The sequence below is a fragment of the Halyomorpha halys genome, unplaced genomic scaffold (genome assembly GCF_000696795.3).
Source record: "Halyomorpha halys isolate HHAL.00 unplaced genomic scaffold, Hhal_1.1 Scaffold2074.1, whole genome shotgun sequence".
Classification (NCBI taxonomy): domain Eukaryota; kingdom Metazoa; phylum Arthropoda; class Insecta; order Hemiptera; family Pentatomidae; genus Halyomorpha; species Halyomorpha halys.
Window position 1 is genome coordinate 43,340 of NW_027108854.1, and position 5,703 is coordinate 49,042.

Below are 5,703 nucleotides of genomic sequence, written 5' to 3' on the forward strand. Positions count from 1 at the left end.
AAAATTGAATAGGTTTCCATGAAAAACATTAATTATAAAAATTGAATAGGTTTCCATGGAATCCATTAATTATAAAAATTGAATAGGTTTCCATGGAAAACATTAATTATAAAAACATGGATAACAAGTTGGGTCCGCCGTATATTTGGTAGGGTACATTTCTATGTATTTTTTGGATCAAATTTTATATCTACATCCTGAAAATGCTGTGTTGACAACATGAGCCAACAGTCAGAATGCAAAACCAGCTGGTTATAATCCCCCCTCCTTAGTCTGCCAGAGTGAGGGGTAGCAACCCAAATTAATTGTCCGATGACATATTATTAGAAATGTTTTATTGTTGACCTTCCATGATGTCTTAGTAGAAGTTCTCAGTGCATATTTTATTTTCTAGCGTAGTGGTCCTCGTACTTCTACGAAGCCGTGCTTTATACCTCCGGACAACTACGAACATCGCCGTATATATACATATATATTTATTAGATATTCCATTGTTATCTTTCCGTCTAGAAATCTTTTCTTTTCTTTTCAACTGTCTCAAGTAGGATTCCAAAATCAATCGATGACATCGGAAATGCACTGCTTGATGTAATCTTGCACGAATAATGTAATCTTGAAAGATGTAATCTTGCACGAATAATATAATCTTGAAAGAAGTAATCTTGGACGGTGTTAATAATTTGTTCCCGTCTTTAACAGTTTTCAAAAATATCCCCAATCTGGAGTTCATCAACATTTATTTAAAAACCATTATGATCCAGTCATTTTTGTTTAAAATTTACTACTTAGGTGATTAATAATAAATATCCAAAAATATAAAAAAATGTGGATAATAAATTTCAATAAAAATAAGATTCTCTCCGATTTCAATTAAATTCTTTTTTGGAAAATTGATTTAAGCTCAAATAAAGATGACAGATTTGTGCCGAAAATGAATTTGTTTGAACGTTTTTGTTCCTTAGGTTAATTCAATTTTCATAACCTTCAGCACACAAATTGTCGCAATATGAGGTAAATAATTTTGTTAGTTTAGCGCATTTTGTAGCGAGCGCACAGTTTGTTAGTTGGGTTTAATGATAGGTAACTGATATTAGCGCACAGTTTTTTAGTTGGGTTTAATGATATGAAATAAACTTTCATATTTCATAAAAGATCCTCACGGTTTTAAATAAAAAACATTTGATAAACTTTTTTTTTTAATGTTATTAAAGTTATTTTATATAATTGTAAGATTAATAGTTGACCTAATGCAATGGATTGTAGGAGGATGGTTCGGGTGGTGGTCACTGAAGATTTGACTTGATAGCATCACCTTCATGAAGCCCTGTAAAGTGGGGAGAGACGTCGGATAGCAATAAATTGTTTGTTTTTTCCTATTTCGTAGCTTAATTGATCGCCATTCGAACTATTCTACAACAAGCGATTTTATTTTATTCTTTATAAAAGTACCGGTGATAGAAATCTTGTCATCTATACTCATATTGTCTGAAATTTTTTTATAAACACATTATTTTAACGAAACATTGTACAAGTACAAAATATAGAATAATAATAATATATTCTAATTGGAAGTTTTCTTCACCTCAGCAATTTAAAATATTAATATAATCAACTTCCTAAAAAAGAAAATCCAGTGTAATAAAGGATTTACCCACTGAGTTCTCGGGAGAAATTGTACAATAATAATCCTAACAATACCGTTCTCTAAACGATTTTTCTTTACAAATTCTGACTTAAATAAAAGTTTGGCAAAAATATTTGTAGTATGAACTGTTTCAAAAAGTTGTAAAGAAAGAAATATAAGTTGGGATAAGAGAACATTCCAAAATAAAAGTGCAGTTATTTCGTAAACCTGCAAAAAACATCGTAGGCTATAAGTTTATAAATAATTTAATGGAGATCCGACTAGCTTTGGTCAACAAGGAAGAAAAAATAGTAATAACTATATTATTGATTTTGATAGTTTTTAAAATGGGCCGCCCATAGCTCAGTGGTTAAGACACAGTCTTACCAATTTGATGTCTATTGGCGGTGCCGGTTCGAATCCGGCCTTGGGACGTTGACTTTTTTCATTGAGTGGCGGATCCCACAAAATGAAGAACTTTGACCCCCCAACCATGGTTAGGCAGTATAGGAGATTCCATCCAAGGGAGTCTTGGCCGAAAAAAAAAAAAAGTTTTTAAAAAATAAATTACTATTTTCTTCTTCCTAGTTAACCGCACCCCTCACTATTAACTTATGATCAATCATTTAGAAATATTTCAAAATAATTTTCCTTCGAGGTTTTATGATGAATTTTACTGACAAGCACAAATGGCTCGTATAAGATGTCCTATAAAATGAAATATATCAGTTTCCCAAATGCCTAGGGTACTGACTATATTGAGGAGGCAAAATATCTTAGTAAGTGAACTTGTACTAACCAAAGTGGGGTTGCTAAAATATCTTAGTAAGTGAACTTGTACTAACCACAGTGGGGTTGCTAAAAATCATCTTCATTCTCAACCTTTCGCGGAACATATACTAACTCGTAAAGATGGGAATTGAACCTTCGGTCCCAATTACGATACAGCACCTACAAAAATTATTGCTTCAAAGATCTATGTTCCTAGAAGAGAAAAACGTTTGAGGAAAAGAGGTTTAATTGGGTGGTGATTCAACATTCCTCTTCGAGGTCAGGTTGAGAGAACCTGCTTTGAACAATAGTGGAACCATTTAGTGACCAACACCAAACTTTATTTGGCTTCCTTGAATTTTTACTTTATAGAAGATAAAAGATATAGTATATAATATAATATGGCATGTATTATTGATATAGAAGATATGAAAGTGTATAATATAATATGGCATGTATTATTGATATACAAGATATGAAAGTGTATAAGATAATATGGCATGTATTATTGATATACAAGATATGAAAGTGTATAAGATAATATGGCATGTATTATTGATATAGAAAATATGAAAGTGTATAAGATAATATGCCATGTATTATTGATATAGAAGATATGAAGGTGTATAAGATAATATGCCATGTATTATTGATATAGAAGATATGAAAGTGTATAAGATAATATGGCATGTATTATTGATACAGAAGATATGAAAGTGTATAAGATAATATGGCTGGCAAATTGCACAATAACCAAAGCCGGTCAATCAGAAGACGATTCAATTAGTTCTGCTTTGTCAATGCAAAACTTAATTTTGGCTCACTCTATCCTAGTCCAAGAAGCAAAGCCAAAAAAGAAATAAAGAAAAAATTCAATGAATTTTCCAAAATATTCCATTCGATTCGGTATGTTCGATATAGTATTTAACGACGTTATGACGTCAGTATATGTACTGTTACTTTAAAAAAGTATTAAAAAATACATATGCATCTGAAAAGCTATACATTTTGGACCTCTAAGGAACAGCTATACATTTTGAACCTCTAAGTAACAGCTGTACATTTTGAACCTCTAAGGAGCAGCTATACATTTTGAACCTCTAAGGAACAGCTATACATATTGAACCTCTAAGGAACAGCTATACATTTTGTACCTCTAAGAAACAGCTACACATTTTGAACCTCTAAGGAACAGCTATAAATTGTGTTGAGTAAATTAGCGACCTAAATTAAACAATATCCTGTACGAAAATATACATGTAAGCTCTATTTAAAAAATTATTTATGCATGATTCTTAAGGTAGAGGCAAATTTCTAAACACAGTTTGTTTTAATTATCTATAAATACATTTTTTTTTAAGAACTTGACACTTTGGTATTTCCAGTATCGCAAAATAAACTTTTGCTAAAGTATAACCAAGTAGAATTTAAAGAGTCAATTTAACAAATCACAAACGTTTTTTAGATGCTTTATTTTTTTTTCTTTCGTTTCGTCTATACCAATAAAAATGGGAAATATTTGTTATGCTCTAATTTGTTCTAAATTAGATGTAATTAAACTTTCTTCAATATAATTCGCTTTATAATTAAAAGACAATAATGAATCGCAAATTATCCCCCGGGTTTAGAAATTGATAATTTTTGTTAATTAGTTTTGACAATATTGAAGTAAAAAAAAAGATTAGTCGATTTGTTTTAGCCTCTAAATTTGGAGTTGAATAGGATAAAAATACTGTTAACGCCACATTTAATAACTAATTTGTAAGTAAATTATGTTAATAGACGTTGTATTTCATTTTTTTTTTTTTTTTGTATTTTTTTAGAAGTTTGCTTTTGTTTTAAAAGAGGGATATTTATTTATACTTGTGTTGTAATGTGTATATGATGGAATAAGAGCACTTTTTGGCCACAATAATACAACAATCTACGTTCTAAGGTAAGTCGCACAGTCGCCTATGTGCGATTGGTCACAATAATACAACAATCTATGGCCTAAGGTAAGTCGCACAGTCGCCTATGTGCGATTGGTCACAATGACCTTTTCTATTGAATATGAATCGTTATTGTAGCACCGTACATACGTGGGCCCTCTAGCGTGAGAACAGTGGACTTGGCATTGCCTCTCTGACGCATCGGAGCGGACTTTGAGGACCTATCAGCTCTGACCTATCGGAGTTCGTCCAGCAGTAATTTATATTATGTTTATTGATTCTGTAAATTTTGTATATTCTTTTATTTCATTTTGCTTTCTCTTGAAGGACAATTTTATTTTAAAGTTTGTTTTTTGCCTCCTTCCCGACTGTGCCTCCTTTTCCCCATTGTGCCTGCTTCCCCCCACTGTGCTTCCTTCCCCCCATTGTACCTTCTCCAACATTGTGTCTCCTTCCCCCTGGGGTAGGATATTAAATTAATAATTAAATAATTGATAATAATGTTTTTTACTCCCAGGGGAGGGGGGCTACCCCTCTTCTGTCCCTCGCTGGGTTCTCCCATGTACACTATGGCTGCTAATTTAGACCAATTTTTACGGCCAATATAAAAAATCGTGTATTCGACTGCCAATATGATTGCAGAAATCATTTCCACTCGGTCGAGGTAACCGGTTCTGTAAGAAGGCATTGAGCTGACGTCTGCACAGGAACTCGGATCATTCCTTCTACAACACCAGGTGAGTACAGTTCTCTATTTGCACATTCGAATGGCAAAACTTTATCTAAATCTGTCAAATCAAGGGGACTCTATGTGGGTGGAAGCACCGATTTCAATGAACCAATCGATTTGTTTTGGTTTTTGAATTAGAACATAACATTTCTCATCTTATTTAGTGAATTAAAACAGCACAAAATGTTACGGAAACCAAAATTCACATCTACTAGAGTAGACCAAAACATTTGAACCAAAAATTAGAATTTTTTAGGCTTAATTGTTTTCATTGTTGAGCAAAATAAATAAATACACAACTTCTCACCTAAGAATTTTATCGAAATGCCATGTAACATGTAGAAAGCAGTATTTCCCCTCTAGCAATCTATATGAATCTTTTAGATTTTATGCTTTTATATGGAAGAAAAAGCAATTTCAAAAAAAGAAAATTTTTTTTTCAGATATACAAAAACAAAATTTAGTTGTAATAGATAAATATTGCTGGAAATGCCATGTGATATGTAGTAGACATAAGACAAGAAGGTAATAGGCTAGTAAGGTGAGATTGGCTTGGGTTTGAGTTTTTTAGGGTATGCTACTATAGCCATGGTAGTATAATAGAATATGGTAGTAAACAATTGCCTACAATGTTACTATTATTCTTG

General features: G+C 32.0%; 1 protein-coding gene across 1 annotated transcript in view; it reads left to right on the forward strand.

Annotated features, from left to right (window-relative positions):
- The first annotated feature begins 4,988 nt into the window (after positions 1 to 4,988).
- The window catches only part of LOC106691085 (serine/threonine-protein phosphatase 6 regulatory ankyrin repeat subunit B), a 7,957-nt gene continuing 7,242 nt past the window's right edge, over positions 4,989 to 5,703 (forward strand). The window contains exon 1 of the mRNA XM_014436742.2: positions 4,989 to 5,063. The gene's annotated coding sequence lies outside the window, so the exon portion shown is untranslated. The remainder of the gene's footprint in view (positions 5,064 to 5,703) is intronic.